Source organism: Balaenoptera acutorostrata, chromosome 16 (genome assembly GCF_949987535.1).
Source record: "Balaenoptera acutorostrata chromosome 16, mBalAcu1.1, whole genome shotgun sequence".
NCBI lineage: Eukaryota > Metazoa > Chordata > Mammalia > Artiodactyla > Balaenopteridae > Balaenoptera > Balaenoptera acutorostrata.
In genome coordinates this window covers 19,103,050-19,118,613 of record NC_080079.1, presented here as the reverse complement: position 1 = coordinate 19,118,613, position 15,564 = coordinate 19,103,050, and the positions used below count along the sequence as shown (strand labels likewise).

Genomic DNA, 15,564 nt, shown 5'->3' with positions numbered 1-15,564 from the left:
CCTCTGCAGCTCCCACTGAAGGGGCTTCCATTTTCAGTCTGAATTGAAATAATTTTCATTTGAAATGCAGCAGCAGTCTTGTACCTTAATCTAATGGGGCTCCCTATTTCTGTGATTTATTATTCTGCCTTCCTCCTGTTTGCTAATTCCTCAGGTTGGCCACTGGGGATGGATCTATTAATTCATTGGGCCGATGGATTCCATGCATTAACATGGAGGCCCTGGGATGGAGGAGAGTGTGATGCTGGTCGTGTGCCTTGGACATTGGCTAAGAGGCTCGACTGGCCACCTGTCTTCCACTTTGGATAGAACAGCTGTTATTGGACTGGATAACTGCCTCCTTATCCCAGGACTGCTTTTAAGGGAAGAGTACTAGACACAGATCAGAAGTGTTAGATTTGAGTTCTGGCTTTGCTATATAACAGCTCTCTGACCTTGAGAAAGACTTGGAACCTCTCTGAGCCTTGGTTTCCTCATCAGTAAAATTAGAATACTTGATCTTGTCACATCATGGGATAATTGTGAAATTCAACCAAGATATTTACTAACTGTAAAGTGCTATAGCATGGTAGTAGGCATTTATCTGTCTTCCCAGACCAACCTCTCTGCCTTGGGAAAAGCATGATCCTTCTTTTGGGGGAATTGCTTTTCCTTATCTCTCACTCTGACATGTGGTCCAAAAGGACCTGACATCTTGGAAGATAAATCCTTTTCTCTGGGCACAGGGATTGGTCTAAAGATAGGCATTTCTCCTCTATCAATTACCTATGGCTGCATAGCAAACCACCCCCAAACTTAGTGATTTGATATAACAATGGCATTATTTTCACGATTCAGTGGGTTACCCGGGTGGTTCTTGTGCTGGTCTCAAATACATTCTGTCATGTTGCTAAAGTCAGCTGATGGCTTGAGTGGGGCTAAAGGCTCCATGATGTCTTCACCATATATTTAAGGGCTTGGTGTTGGCCAGTTTCTGGGCCAATCCTGGGTTTCCTTTCATGGCAGTGGGAGCACTCTATGAGGACAAAAATGGAAGCTCATGGTCTCTTGATGCCAAAAGTTGGACATCAAACAACATTACTTCTACTGTATTTTGGACAGAGTAAATCACGGGGCTAGCTTAGATTTAAGATGAAAGGAAATATACTTTACCTCTTAATGGAGGGAACGACAAAATCATATTGCAAGGGGTTTTGTGTATAGGAATGGAAGGAATCACTGCAGTAATATTTGCAAATCATCTACCACATTATTAAAGCTGGAAAAACTTGGGGCCAAGACTCACTGGCAGCCATTGTTCCAGCCTTGGGAAGGAATTAGCGTGAAGTAGTTGAGAATGAAACTGACTTCTGGAGAGAAGCAGAAACAAGAGCTGGAGGGCTCTGAAAGGATCAGAGCCTTTAAGACTGTTTTATGCCTGTTCTTGCCGTTTGGATCACATGAGCAAATTAATCCTCTTCCCCTCTCTCCTAATCTAGTTTAAGTTGGGTTTTTGTCATGTGTTCTCCGGAAGACCAGCTGAATAATACTTATTCCTTTCCCTTTGCTTGCTTCCCCTGGAGAAAGGATGAAAAGATGGAGAGTAGAGATCTATGAGTTTTAAATTAATTATGTACATGGGCACAGCAGCCCTCCCTTTCCACACTCCATCCTCCGCCAGCTCAAAACTGAATAGGCTGGCAACTTCCTTGCCACCATTATTCACTCTTTTTTTTTTTTTTTTTAAGCACGTAACTGGTCTGCTTATTATGGAACAGCAATCAACAATGAATCAACATTTTTTTTCAAGTGGGAAAATAACATCATGTGTCTTAGTGTCTTGGGGATTCCATTTTCCTCCTACCTATATATTATGAAACCTTTAAATTGGATAAGAGTAATATTCACTCTTATTCTGAGGATTAAAGTGACCGTGAGCTCCCAGCAAGCGGCATTCTGGTGAGAGAGAAGCTTTTGAATGGCACCATCGGAAGAACGAGAGAGCATACACACGCAGGTTCCTTCATCTCTTCTCAACAACGATCTTAAAGTTTGGACCTGGAGAAGCTCTGGTAGCATCTGTGTCAACAGTATGACAGAATCTATAACCTTGTTGCCAGTTTGGATTAACTACTTATAGCAATGAACAAGCCAGACTTGATCTCAGAGAGCTCTCAACAAATCAATTCCAGCCCCTCCCTCCTCTGGGGTCATCTTTTCAGGATACATGGGTTGGTTGTCTTTTGAGACTGTAGATTTGAAAACCTTGAAATCCTGTGCTCCAGAAATGAAAAGCAAACTGCAATCTTTCATAACCAACAGAGGAGAGGATGATCATTGTCTGCAGTTAGCCATTCAACTTACCGCATATACCTTTTCATCTTCAGACTTCTTTTGTTTTAGGTAAAATGTCATTATCCAATTATCTTAGCAAACCTCTCCCCAAGAATTTGACCTTTTCAGTATTCTATAATTTAATTCTCTAACCACATTACCTTTTCAAAGCGTTTCTTTGGTCCAACTCATAAACAGTAAATATTTCTAAGCACAACGTCTTCGGCTTGACCTTGGAAAGTGTCCCTGTTTCTTGGAACAGGGTCACCAAGAGCTCCCGTGTAGTGGAGGTGATACTGGGATCTCCTCTTGGGTTGGCCTTTGGAAGCCTTTTTCTCTAGAAGACAGAGGAAAATGGTCTAATGGGATGTTTTATTTTTCCCTTTATGAGCCTTTGTCCTTAAACACGTTTCCTAAGCCACTTCCCACTGGATTAGAAGGGATGAAAGATGATTGGGAACTAATGTTGTGTTGCAGGGTTTAAGCTCTGGATTCAGACAGACTTGAGTTTGACTGCTAACCTTGCCATTTATCATCCACATAACAATAGGCAACTCACTTAACTTCTTTGATCCCCAGTGTCCTCATCTGTAAAATGGAGATAATAATACCTCCTAGGATTGTAGTGAAATTAAATGAGAAAACGTAAGTAAAGTATTTGGCACTTTTCCTGGAACATACTAAGTGTCCAATAAATGTTATCCATTATTATTGCAGTATTTAATTTATATAATTTTATTAGATACAATTTAATTTATCTAAGGAGGTTTGTATGCTGTCATGGGGCAGAAGAATCAGCCTGGATGTTTAATGTAATTCTTAAATCTTAAGGCAGTCTCTACTTTTCCAGAGTGAGCAGTAATGTAACTTTCAGAAATGTTTTTATTAGCAGGTCATTTATATTGAGAAACTGAAGACAATTGTCCTAATGTTGGACTTTGAAAAGTTCGTCCACATTTTGTTAAGAAGAAATGGCCATTGAGAAGGCCTGGTCATTTTCTACTTTAAATCAAAATAGAGAGGGATATTTATAGGGTTTTGGATAATTATCAAAGTCATCTGAATTAGTCATGGTGTTGGATAAATGTCCATATTCTTTTTTTAAAATTAATTTTCATTAGAGTATAGTTGCTTTACAATGTTGTGTTATCCATATTCTTAAGATGAATATTTAAGAGCAAATAAAACTTCCCTATCTTCTGAGTTAACTGCCTAGCAGATTTGTATGGGGAGTATAGAATATGCTTTGGGGTTTAGGCCTAATTTTTGAGAATGTCTCTTTAAAGACATAGCATATTGTGCTGAACTCAACTGCATTAACTCCAAATTAATGCACTATCGCAAGTCCTAGAGCTAAGAAAAACATATATCCCAGTTTGCATAGAACAGACCTAATGAACATAATTGCCCCAACAACATTATTAATAGCACTCATTTCATTTTTAAAAGTGTGCTGATTTAGGTAACAAATTATATGGTCACACTGTCTAAATCCTCATGGTCTATCTACCTTTAAAATGTTTCAGTTTTTTATTTTTATGGACCAAATTATCATTACCACATTCATATTCTCAACTCTTAGAGATAGGAAGATATTTGTCTGTCATGATGAAATGGCATTTGTCCTTTTATGAGACAATGGTAAATACATAAGCCATTGGATTTCTCTCTTTGCCTTGGCTGCCAGGCAGCTCGAAGCTAATTGGGAGCTCAGTTGTAGGACCTTCCTTAGCCTAGGATTTTTCAAGCAATTATTCCCTTACTTGGCACTGTTACTTGGTTTTTGTTTTAATTTTTATTGTGTTTGGGATTCCCCCTGCCCCCCGTGGATGGTTTCAAATCATTTTTAGAAATAAGTAGAATATAAAAATTGAAAAATGGAAAATGTTGCGAATGTTTTATTTGTAATATTTAAAGTCTCATGCAAATTCATATTAATACACAGGGCTGGATTGATTAAACACAAGGATTCCCATGTGGCTATCTAGAGCTCCCTTTTCTACATGGTCACACATGACAAAGTGTGATAGTTTTTTCTCATGCTGTGGTAGACTGTATCATTTGGCCCTAATGCTTTATCCCTTCCTGTATTCATGACTTTCCCCAGGTAACTGCAGTGGGTGTGGGACAATAATCTTGGCTTGGTCCTGACCTCACTTTGGGCTGGTTGATTCTCTGTGTGGGTATTGACAGAACTGAACAGTAAGAGCTGCACCCTTGGAGTCGAAGCATGGGAACCTTGAGCAGGTTTAGCAGCGAAGGAGGGATTTCTCTTCCCTCAAAGAACCATAGCAGCCTGTGAGGGAACGTCTACCACAGCAAGGAATCTTAGCACCAATGGGCAAGCACGGCACTGCATGGGTCTGGTTTCCAACAGTGACACCCTGTGGCAAGAAGAAGCTATACCAGTGGTGACTCAGGTCCAACTATCTCCCTTTAGATACAGACTGGAAAGATCACTTTTGGACTATGTAAATTCCAAGGGAGAACATCTTAAAGGAGGAAGACGCACACACCACATTTCCTACTAATAATACAGGTGAAGGATTAAATTATTAATTGTAAAAACAAGAGACGTGACCATATCTGCCCGCTTGTGGAACAGTTCACCCCAGTTTTACTGTCAGCCTCGATGTGTATGGGATGGAAGGATGAGGAAGAAAGTACGCATCTTAATGTATGATATGGATTGGGGATGAGATGGGGCTAATAAGGAAATGCTTTTGGGGAAAGGTGAGCCCTGAATTCTGATTTAAGGCCCACTAAGTTCAGAAAAAGTGTAATCTAGACCCGGGTGGCATTTATCATGGAGCCCTGCCCTGCTGTGCTGATTTGCACTCTGAGTCGCGGTGGCAGGAGCTGCTTAATGAGACATGAGACAAGTGTGATGCAAAGGAGAGATCAATGACCAGTTAGTCACATAGATGCAGACAGCTTTGGAAGGTGAGCTAAAGCCATACAAACTTGCAACCCAGATTTTAGTCCAGAAGTATTGTGTTAGAGCAATTTTAAGCAGATGCCTTCTGTGGATTTTTTTTTTAAATGAAACAGAGATATCCCCTAGAGGGCATTTCAGATTCTTATTTCTTGTTTTACTTCCCAGGAAATAGAGACATAAGGGAAAAATTCCCTGGGAGGGAAATATAATTTGGTGATAGTTGTTTATTTGCTTCACTTAAGATTCAGCAAAACCAGGACTGACCCAGCTCTACCCTGTCCTACAGCTTTCCTCCTTTGGCTGTATCAATTTCCCTTTGTTTTCCTTTGGAGCTGAGCTGGAGGAAGCAGTAACCTCGCTTTGTTTTGCTGCCTCACACTTTGTGCTGACATCAATCACTTGCTCGACAGAACATTTATTTTACCTGTTTATCTCTGAGTTGAGCATCTGTTTTGTTTTTGTTTTTTCCTTTTAATGGATTCTCAAAGCCCTTCTGAATTTATCCTCTCATACATAAACTGAACATTGGAAAAGTTGCTCTTTAGTAATCTATAAAGATAGCAGATATCTATGCCCAATATCTACTTTCTTACAGAAACATTTCTCCATAGTTCAAACTTGAACATCAGTCCCAGGTCACTTGGAAAACATCTCCAGCCATGATAATCATTGACGAACAAAAAAATTGGCATGCAAATAAAATATTGGAACACCCGTGAAACCAAATCCATTTCTAAGTTTGTACTTAATGATCGACAGCAACAGTAACAACAAATGTAGCTTTTGTGCAGTGTCAGTTTTTGTTAAAGGCGGCGAGTGTACACAGGGGCTGTGTGATGTGGGTTAATTTGAATCTCGTTGGCTATTTACTAACTGAGTGACCTTGGGCAAATTTCTTAGCCTTTCTTGTGCCTGATATATAATGTGGAGCTACTAACAATGGTTCACATTTATGGGGCACTTTACTGAGTGTCAGACCATGCTACAAGCTCTTTACATTTATTCACTTAATAATTCTCCCAACAACACTTGAGGTAGGTGCTGTTCTGTCCATCCTCATTTTATCAATGGGAAAACCAAAGCACAAAGATGCTCATTAACTTGCCTAATGTCACAGAGCTGGAAAGCAGGGGAGCTAGGATGTGAAAACAGGAGGTCTGACTCTAGGGGCAATGTACTGCTCTGATGATCATTGTAATAATAACGCACCTTGTTAACACCTTGGGTTGTTGAGAGAAGAAAAGGAGACTTGTGTCTATAGAGCACACACCACACTGGATCTGGCCAAATGTTCTTTGGTGTTGTGAAGGCTAGACCATTCAAACCCCTAGAGGACCACCCACTGCCCAAATTTGAACTTGAACTTTTGAATTTGGGGTTCAGCTCAAATGGCTCTGGTTATTCTGGTGATTTTTTAAATCATTTTGAAAAGGAAATTCTGGAACAAAACCAGAGTTACCTACTGTAATCCCCACATCAAGGAAACTGGTATAAATGAGAATAGGATGATTACCAAGGAATTAGCTGGTGAGTGATGGTCAGCTGCTGTCCACTTTGTGACATTGAGAAAGCTGGACTTGAACGTGCCATCCCCGACCTTTGAACTTCTGCCCATCCCCTTTGCCCTCTTTGTCTTGAGAGCCCTCCCTTCTCTGTTCTTGGAATTGACATCACATCAGTAGAGAGCTGGAATCACATTTCATTTCCTTTCGCTTCCTCTGGTGCTCTGATCGCAGTGAAGCACTGCAGCCCCAGAAGAGACAGAATTTAATCTGTTTTTATTAACAAAGTCAGATCATATGTAAATGAATTTCCTGAAGAACCATTTAATTAGAAGAGGTTTGTTCCCCCCATTAGGTGGATCCCTGATGGAGGAAGACCTTGGAAATGCCCCACACCTCTATTAAAGTTCCCACATGCAGGATGCAGGAGGGTGTCCATTTTGGAATTAAAATTGTAACCCGGGTCTGGCCTAATTCTCCACAGGGGAGACTTCCTGAAGGACATAGAAGACTAGAGCTGAAGGGACCCCTGGCGTTAGCCGTTATGCTCCCAGTGAATTGGAGGTTCTTGCCTCATTGCAGAAAGAATTCAGAGACGAGACAGGGAGGTCAAGAGAGTAAAGTGAGGATGTATTTAAGCAAGAATACACTCTCAGAGGGAGAGCGGGCAGACAGGTGAGTAGCTGCTTGGGTTTCTTTGGCAAGCTGGTTATGAGGGGCATACAAATGAAGGGGCAGAATATTCATTGGGGAGGAGGGTTTTGGGGGTTGTATTCCCTGATGTTCACCCCAGCTCTACCTTCCCAAGGGGAGAAGGGATTTTTGTCCTTATTTAGCTTTTATTGGAAGTGTCATGGCATTGGTGCACGATAGATACTTCCTATCTGCCAGGCTAATTTCATTGTAATTCCCGCCTTTCCCCACATTTCTTTGTGTGCCTACAGGACACACATCACCCAAAATGTGAGGTTTCCTGTCAGTCTGGAGGTTCCTACTTTTCTTTGTCTGACCGTGGACCTCCGCTGTTTACAAGATGCATGATTTCCTGCCCCCTGGCCTGTGCCCCCCTTTCTTTGCTCATATCTAGCTACCTGCCTGCTGTAACAGTTACAGCTTCCTTAACACGGCAGAAATGGACACTGAGGCCTGTGTCTTCTGAGAAGATTCCTGAGTGATGTTGGTGTCTTAAGGAAGTGACCAAAAGACTTAGTTACTTGATGAAATTTGCTGCCTTCATTTTTCTGTGTGTGTTTGTGGGTATTTCAGCTGTGGGTACTGCATGAATTACTATTTACTTAACATGTATCCAAAATGTTGTTATTACATAGCCCTTATGTAGGGGACATTTATTGTTTTATGTGCCCAGTACTCCTGGCACCTACTTCTTCTGATTACTGCTCCTCTCAGCCCCCAGCCCCCCACAGGAGGAGTCATCTTATTAGCTGGCTGGATCCTTTTGTGCACAGTTTATTGAACCAGTGGCAGACACATGACCCAAGTTGGGCCAGCAAGTTCTTTCGTGTTAAGGCCAGAAAATTAATAAAACTGCATCTCTGGTAGGTGAAACTACATGGTGAAAAGTCTGGGTGCTGTTGGCTGCCATGTATTGCATCACATGCAGAAAACTGGTTGGAGGGAAAGAGCAAAGGTTGACACATACAGAGAGAAGCAGAATGGAGAGAAGTCATGAGGATGTCTGAGTCTTTAGACATCCTTTAGATGGTATCTCTGTCCTTCCTTCTTCTAGTTTACTCTCTCATTGGATTCCTTGAAGCCCCCAAACCCCTTTTTTGCTTAATCAAATTAAATTCATGTTACTTGTGGCCAGAAGAATCCTAATATACCTAGGAAAGCAGGAAGTGTCTTTTCATCCAAGGGGCTCCAGCTAGGCCAGAGGCTGGAGTAGAAGGATTGAGAAGACAGGAAAAAACTTCCAGAGGGAATGACATTGGAATAGTGTGGAAGAGGCATTCAGACAGCTGAGCACAGAAGATAACTTAATGCTTGCCCAAGGAGGAGGGTGATTGATAGACACGCTAGTATAGAACAGAGGACTTTCGAAGGCATCACCAGAGGCATATGGTGCCTCTGGCTGTGTGGGCACAGTTATTTACAGCAAAACCTTATTTCTTCTTATAAAGCTCCAAAGGAAACCCTTTGGGTATTGTTCAGGGGAGTTGTCCATACTGGGTGGATCACACATCATTTGCTATCACTCCCTGGGTGTCTACATTAGGTTAATCACGTAAGTACACATTCATACCAGAATATTGTCCATGAACAAGGCTAGTAAATATTTGAGAAAAAAAATTGCTACAACCTATCTCTGTACAATGTGAAAATTGATTTTAAGCCCAGCATGCTCACCTCTAGGTCTCCAATACCTACATAGCCAGTACATATCACAGGCTGTGAAGTGAGATGTCTGAAAACTGTGGCATTTAAGACTTTTTTCTCTAAAGCAACTCTTCCACTGAAATCTGCTCTTCATCCGAGCTGGCAGAGTTGACACTTATTAATTATTTCAGTTCCTGATGCTCCCTGGGGATGTATAAGAATCCAGGGGGAGTGGCCAAGATGGCAGAGTAGGAGGACCCTGAGCCCACCTCCTCCCACGGGCACATCAAAAATACAACTGTTTACAGGGCAACTAACTGGGCAATCCACACGCTGGAGGATAATCACAATTGCAGATGCTCTCCCCAGGGAATGAGGGGTCTCAGTCCCACATTGGGATCCTCACCTGGGGTCCTGCACTGGGAAGATGAACCTCCAAAGTCTGGCTTTGAAGGCCAGTGGGGCTTGTGCATGGGAAGGCCAGTGGGGCTTGTGCATGGGAAAGCCAGAGGGCTGCAGGAAACAGAGATCCACTTTTAAAGGGTACATGCAAAATCACACACGCTCTGAGACACAGTGAAGAGGCACTAATTCGGAAGGAGCCTGGGTCAGACACAGTTGCTGATCTTGGAGAGCCTCCTAGAGAGGCAGAAGGAAACTGGGACTCTCCCTGGGACATAGATGCTGGCTGCAGCCATTTGGGGAGCTCATTCTACCATGAGGGCACTGGTGCTGGACACTGCACTGGAGTCTTCTCTCTAGCCTGTTAGTGCTGAGGCTTACCTGCCCACCAGCTGGATAGTCCCAAGACCCCTCCAGGCCGGGCAGCCAGCCATGCCAGGACCTGACCCCACCTACCAGGGGCCTGCAGCCTCTACATGAGGCTTACCAGCATACCTACAGTAGTTGGCCATGCCACAACAGAAGGGCACATTCAGCCCACATAGGGGGCACCCCGAGATCATATAGCTCTGGTGACCAGAGGGGAGTGTGCTGCTGGGCCCTAATAAGATGTATCCTACATAAGGCCACTTCTCCAAGATCGGGAAATGTAACTGACCTACCTAATTATAGACATAAACATAGAGAATTAGGCAAAATGAGGTGACAGAGGAATATGGTCCAAACAAAGAAGACAAAATCTCAGAAAAAGAATTAAATGAAAAGGAGGTAAGCAATATACATGAGGGAGAGTTCAAGGTAATCATCATAAAGATGCTCAACGAACACAGGAGAAGAACAGATAAACAGAAGTTTAACAAAAAGTTAGAAAATATAAAGAGAAACAAAACAGAGCCGAATTATATAATAACTGAAATTAAAAATACACCAGAAGGAAGCAAGAGTAGAGTAGATGATACAGAAGAATGGATCAGCAAACTGGAAGACTATTAGTGGAAATTACTTAGCTGAACAGAATAAAAGGAAAAAGAAGAATTAAAAAAAATAAGGACAGTTTAAGAGACCTAAGTGAAAGAAGTCAGAGGAAGACAAATACCTTATGATTTTACTTATATGTGGAATCTAAAAAACAAAATAAATCAACAAACATAACAAAACAGAAACAGAGTCGTAGATACAGAGAACAAACTCAGGTCTGAGTCATCTTTATAATATGTTACTCACATGGTAAATGAATAATTTTGGATGAATCTCTTAACCTAAGATATTAGTATCTTCCCTGTAAACGGAGCTTAGGATACTTAACTTGCAGGGTTGTATGAGCTGAATGAGATAGTAACATTTTTCGTGATACCCAGCTACACCCCAGGGTGATTAAATCGTACTCTCAAGGTGGGATCCAGGCATCAGTGCTTTTAAAGCTCCCAGAGAATTCCCATGTGCAGCCAAGGTTGAGACCCACTGATTCATGGGGGTTCACCTCATGACAGACATTGTTTTAAGCATTTTATTCATATCACTGTTACTCATTTTGACTGGCAATTCACATAGCCTGAAACCAAAATGCCAGAGAATATTCATAAGTGAAACCACACGTGCTCAAATTTTCTTTGCCTGGACAGAACTATCAGGTTGCCCCCTCTTCTTTTAGTTTCAACTATCACCTGAATTTTTGCCTTGATTCCTCCTTTCTTCCCTTTGTGTGGAGATCTGCTAGGCAACTTCTATAGGGTAACCATTTTCCTGCCAATACTCATGGGTGAGTTGCCAGGGAAACCTCAAGGCAAGAGAGAGGGCACGGTGAGACCCACTGAGTTCCTCAAGGTTTAGAAGACGGCTGCTGGCATCCTTGGGAGCCATTTCGGCAACGGTCTAACCTTCTTTGCCTCTCCCAGAGCCTGTGGAGAACTTCCACAGCGGTTCCCACAATTACACGGGCCTCCTGGGGACTTCCCTCATTCAAAGCCAAAACCCAAGGGAAGCTCCACTCAGCAGCAAACCAACAGTGGCATCTGCTAACCACAGACCTGCCCTTTGGGGCTCCTACTTGGCCTCTCTCTTGGCCATTATGTTCCTCATGCAAATATTTTCTTAGCTGCAGGCCCAGAGACTGACCTTTCCCATATCACAGGACATCTTCATCAAAGCGATGAGACCAGAGATTCGAACGTTTGAAACTGGTGGAAATGAGAAAGGAGGGGGTGTTTGCTTGTTTCCTTTGTCAGGTCCTCTGTTTTGCTTTATTTGGTTTCATAAGAGAAACACTTCTAACTTACCCTAATGATGCTTGGCCTCTTTGCATGACATTTCCTGGTCATTCTTGGCAGCGGTCCTCTCACTTGTAGAAGCACTAGTTAGCGGAGGGCCGCAACGTGTGGTCTGGGACCATTAGCATCAGAATTACTGGAGCTATGGGAGGCTTGTTAAAAATACAGATTCTTGGGACTTCCCTGGCGGTCCAGTGGTTAAGACTTCGCCTTCCAATGCAGGGGGTATGGGTTCGATCCCTGGTCGGGGAGCTGAGTTCCCACACGACTCGTGGCCAAAAACCCAAAACATAAAACAGAAGCAATATTCAATAAAGACTTTAGAAATGGTTCACATCAAAAAAAAAAATCTTAAAAAAAAAGCAGCAGATTCTTGAGGTCCACTCCAGACTTAACAGATACAGAACTTCTATAAGTGGGGCTCAAGAGGTTGAATTTTTAACCAGCACCCTATGTGATTCTGAGGTGCAATAAAGCTTGAGAATCATTGGTTTTAAACTCAGTATTCTTAACTTTGTGCGAAATTTTAGCACTTGAGTTTATATTATCTTTCTTCATTTTCTCTTTGAAGAAAGGTGTTCCATGCATGAGGCAATAAATATATAAGGTTCCTGAGGGCTTGCATCCCCCATTGCATCCAGCTCAGCACCAATCCACAAAAGATGCTTGGTATAAACTATCCTGGATCGACTATAGTTGCAGCTCGAAAAAAGAACACGATTAGTGCCAATTTCCATTTGATGGCCCAGTGCTTGGAAAGTGCTGGGCTGAGGCCAGGTCAAGGGACTAGCACCCTCTAATGATGCCAAGAACAAAGTTTCCTTCTTAAAGGAAATTTTTTTTTTTTTTTGGCTGAGTTGTGTCTTTTGCTGCTGCGCGTGGGCTTTCTCTAGCTGTGGCGAGTGGGGGCTACTCTTCGTTGAGGTGCGCAGGCTTCTCATTGCGGTGGCTTCTCTCGTTGCAGAGCACGGACTCTAGGCGTGACGGTTTCAGTAGTTGTGGCTTGCGGGCTCTAGAGCGTGGGCTCAGTAGTTGTGGTGCATGGGCTTAGTTGCTCGTGGGATCTTCCTGGACCAGGGTTCGAACCCGTGTCCCCTGCACTGGCAGGTGGATTCTTAACCACTGCGCCACCAGGGAAGCCCTTAAAGGAGATTTTTATAAAACAGATTAAGGACTGCAGGTATATTGGACCTGGGGCTGCATCCAAGGTCTGGCTTAGCCTTACTTTAGCCAAAATGGTTGAATTCTCATAATTTCTGATACATTTTAGAAAATGAATTGTAATTAGGGTCTCTTTTTCTTCCATTGTTTTCTGTGGCTGCCTTTGAATTCAAATTACCCCGAATAAAAATAGCTACAGTCACCCTGAGATGGAAAATGAAATCTATTAGCTCAGCAGATTTTCTTGGTGTTAGTTACTGACCGTGATAAGTTACAGTTTATGGTCAAGGTATAATTCTAGTTCTGGGCTTGTCAGCTGGATCAATATAGTTGAGTTAACAGTTGCAGAGAACTGTCTTGCACAGCTGTTGTGAACTGCTGCCTGATTTACTCACCTGATTCTGCTCTGGGATTGCTCAGGGTGAAAGAGGTAAAGCATTGTTTTACCTGAATCTTCCCCTGATTTTTGCATATTGTCTTTTCTTGCTAGCTGTTAGCTCTGCAGCTGGTCCCCTTGAAGGCTGAGCCCCGACCTCTTTTTAAAGAGTGTTTAGTCTCTCTGAACCTCTGTTTTTGCAGATGGAGCCCATCTTAGAAGATTTCCATACGTTTTTTTTTTTTTTTGAGTGTGGCTTCTTTCACTTGGCATAATACATCTGAGATCATCTGTGTGATCTGTATCAGCAGTTCATTCCTTTTCACTGCTGAGTAGTATTCCATGGTAAGGAAGTAATATAGTTTGCTTTTCCATTTACTCACTGAAGATATTCGGATTGTTTCCAGATTTTGTTGTTAAGTATTTGCCATAAAGATTTGTGTATCGATTTTTGTGTAAACTTCATTTTCCTTTGAGAGTGGGATTCTTGAGGAGCATTTCTGAGGGTGAGTTCTTTGGAGAGTTCTGTGTTGAGTGCTTCTCCCATTAACTGAAGTCATAGAGTGAGGATTCAGCAGGACCACTTGGAGAGCTTGATATTTGTATGTGCAGTTAGGGGGATAAAATTGACTGGTGTTTGGTGCGAGTGGTTGGCTGATACATGAGTGAGAAAGGCTGTGATAAGGTCCCTTGGTTGTTAGTGTTTCTTGGAACACCACTACCCTTTTTCTTTGTTCAAAGTAAGTCCTGTTTCAAATGGAAAGTGTGACCTCTCAGGGCTGTCAGTGCTCTTGCTTACTCTATCTCAGGTATAATGTGTTTACCTCATATTCACTTTGAGTCTTGCTAAACTCCCAAGCATCTTGGGTCCACTGGATTTCTGTGCTTGTGGGGCACTGAGATACTATATGCAAATGGCAAGAAAGGGTGGGCATGCATTCTGCGTGTATCTTCTTGATTCATTCGCATGCTCCGTGGTCCCAGTGGATGGAGGAAACTCCATATTTCCAACTACAGAGATCGTGGATGCTGAGATGTGACCAAGGGGCTTCAGTGGCTGTTGTGTCTTTGAAGAAATGAATCAAGTGTGGATCCACGTTTAACCTGTGCATCCAATCTTTTTTCTTCCATCTTTCTTTTACAATGTTTATTATAGACTTGACTTGTGCTGAGAATGTGGGATAGAGCATCCTCTTGGTTTCTTGGGACAAAAAAGATTTCTCTGAGGCCTGGTATGGAAAGCCCAAGGCTTGGGTTCAAATATTGCTCACACATTGTGCAGTCTTGGGCAAGTCAATTCTGAGTTTCACTTCTTCCTTTTAATATGGGAATTAAACAATTTTTATGTATAGGGCATTCGTGAGCATTCACACAAGGGAAATAAACTTGGCACAAGGGAAATAAACTTGGCACGATAACTGTTCAAATCCTGGGGACAGTCAACTGCAGGGTGTACGCCTTGCATCTGCTCCTTCTCCTTTCCCTTGCTGGGCCCTTCTCCCCACTGTGCCCTGCAGACCTGGCCCCTCAGTTGCCCCGGCCTCTACAGAGAAGGGACTTTGCAGACGTAATCTGCTCGGTAGGGCTGGAGGTGAGTGTGTGTGTGTCTTGATGTGGCAGCGTGCAATGAACTTCATCAACAATTAGGAAAACCTTTATGTAGATCAAAGAAGTGTTGATGGAAATTATTTGGTGCTTTGAAGACCCACTCCCTACCCGCACGCCCCCTTTGACTCTGCTATTGTTGCCACCTCTGCAAAGCACTGGGCTAGGAGTCAGGTGACCTGCTTCAGCTCTCTCTCTCGCTCTGCAATTCTTGTTTCATGTCTTTGAGCAAGTCATATTGCCTCCTTGTTTATCCATTTTTTTATTCCTTACCTGATTACTGGAAATTTCTAAAGTGGAGCTGGTAGTGTTGTCAAATTTGAAAAAAAAACAATATGGAACGCTTCACAAATTTGCGTGTCATCCTTGCGCAGGGGCCATGATAATCTTCTCTGTATCGTTCCAATTTTAGTATATGTGCTGCCGAAGAGAGCAGCATATAGCCTCTTTGAACTTCAGTTTCCTTATCTGTAAAATTTTGGTTAAAGAGTGCTTATTCTACCTACTTGCCAGGGAATTTGGAAGCTGTAACATGCTGTATCAACATAAAACATTATTATTACCATTATCTAACACGTTGTATGATTTCAATTTAGTGTTTTATCTTGCTCAAGAATGACAGCTCCCTCCCCCATCTTTTAAAAGTGGACTAGAGATAATAAA

General features: G+C 42.4%; 1 non-coding gene across 1 annotated transcript; it reads right to left on the bottom strand.

Annotated features, from left to right (window-relative positions):
- Window positions 1-15,230: 15,230 nt before the first annotated feature.
- LOC114236613 (U6 spliceosomal RNA) lies at window positions 15,231-15,335 on the bottom strand. The gene has a single exon (XR_003622526.1). It is a non-coding gene; the product is annotated as a U6 spliceosomal RNA (small nuclear RNA).
- Window positions 15,336-15,564: the final 229 nt, after the last annotated feature.